Here is a 1,841-nt window from a genome sequence, read left to right as displayed (position 1 = left end):
CCTTGGGCATGCTGGTAACTGTATCGCTAGGATGAAAGTCTTTTAATCTATCAAAAGCTTGCAATAAGCCTTAACCTTGAAGGAAACCTCAAAAAAAAAACCCTCTTTAATGTTACACATACTCAGAACAGTTCAAAATTGTTCTCTCTATGGGCATTTAGACAGTGGCTGCCCTATGTGCTGTGTGATTTTGATGACAGCAGCAGTAACCTGTCATCCAGTCTGTTGAGATTCCCCTTAACAGACTGCTCTTGAAAGATACTTTCCCGCTCAGAGACTTCTTGCTGTATCCAAACCGCTTTCCCATTTACATTCTTCCATGATTTTTTCCTTCATTTCCTTTGTCCTTTGATTTCCCTGCTCCATCTGGCTGAGAGCTGCAGCCTCAGTCGCTGAACTCGGAGGCTGCCATGAGGAAGCTCCACCACGTCCCCGCGCAGCTCAGGGTCCCTGCCGGGTTGCTGGGGCTCTTCCCGCTGAGAGAGGGAGATGAGATACTTGAACATGAGCATTAACTCTTGAGCTTGCTCAACGAGGTAACATTTATCTCTGTCAGTCAGTCCTGGGCTTTTTGGAACCTTTTGCTGCTTGTTGCTTCAGAAAGTGTGTTTATATTCCTCTCCGCTGGGTTTTTCTCTCTTTTTTTTTTTTTTTTTTTTTTCCCTTGATTCTCCATTTTTCCCTTCCCCTCCCCATCCTGCCTGTTTCCACCTCTCTAGCTCTTCTTGGAGCTGCCAGTTTTTCCCCAGGCAGCTCCACCAGAGGTTCCTCCTCCCCCGCTCCTCGGCCAGCAGAGCTGTTTGTGCGGCATCGTGCCGTTTCTCCTGGTACACTGAGGCCCTTCCTCTGCTGCTGTGCTTTGGGGAGGAAGAGACCAAAGCTGGTAATGGCATCAGGGTTTCCGCAGAGCACTGCCTAAGCCAGGCATCCTTTTTATATTACTTTATTTTAACCCTGCTATATTTAACAGCTTTAAGCCTTGAGATCCGGTCAATGCTTTTTCTGCACGCCGTTCCCACTTGGCGCACTCTTTATGTGAGTACTTCTGCAGTTCTTGATGTTTTTTCTCTTGGTGACCCGCGTCTCACTTCAGGTTTGGGCTCTCTCAGCTCTATTCAGGGGTCTGGTCCCTTCTGCACCACGCAGTGAAGACGCCGCTCCCCTGCTGGGGCTGGGGGGGGGGGGGACACCACGCTGGTGTGCCGACGCGTGCGTCTCGGGTCGTGCATCCCGGCAGGACAAGGGACAAGATTTCAGACTAAAGCTCCTGTTCTTCTCACGAGGCAGATTCTGGCAGCGTGAAGAAGCCTGCTGTCTGTTTTCGGGAGAGAGTTCGACCCAATCTGACAGGTCCATCCCGCACTGATGTTTTACCCCTTCCCACCAGGACACTCATTGCGTTTTATCCTGAGGAACAGTAAGCAAAAGGGTGTGGAAGGCTGAGTTCCTCCGCGCGGCACCATGCAAAGCCAAACCACTCTAGGTGAAATGTCTGCTCAGCACTGGATTATCCCCCTGAACTCCGACTAGGGTAGAGGACCCACCAACAGTTTAGTCTCGCTGACTAGCCAAAGCTGTGAGTATTTTGTGATGACGATGCAAACCAAATTCTCGAGAATGAGTTTTTTTTGGTCTCACTTAATGCCTGATGTACCCAGTGCACTGAGGAGGTAACGAATAGGACACCTTGCACTCTGCGCTTGGGACGGAGTGCAAAGCAGTTTTTAAAACTGATCCCTATTTGAACCAGAGCATTTGCCAGACGTGATCTCCCTTGGAGAACACAAGCTTTTTTTCTAAGCAATTGCTTGGGGTGAATTCATTTTTATTGCTTGGGGTGA

Source organism: Falco punctatus (assembly GCF_963210335.1).
Source record: "Falco punctatus genome assembly, chromosome: 17".
NCBI classification, from domain to species: Eukaryota; Metazoa; Chordata; class Aves; order Falconiformes; family Falconidae; genus Falco; species Falco punctatus.
This window is presented reverse-complemented; position numbering follows the sequence as displayed.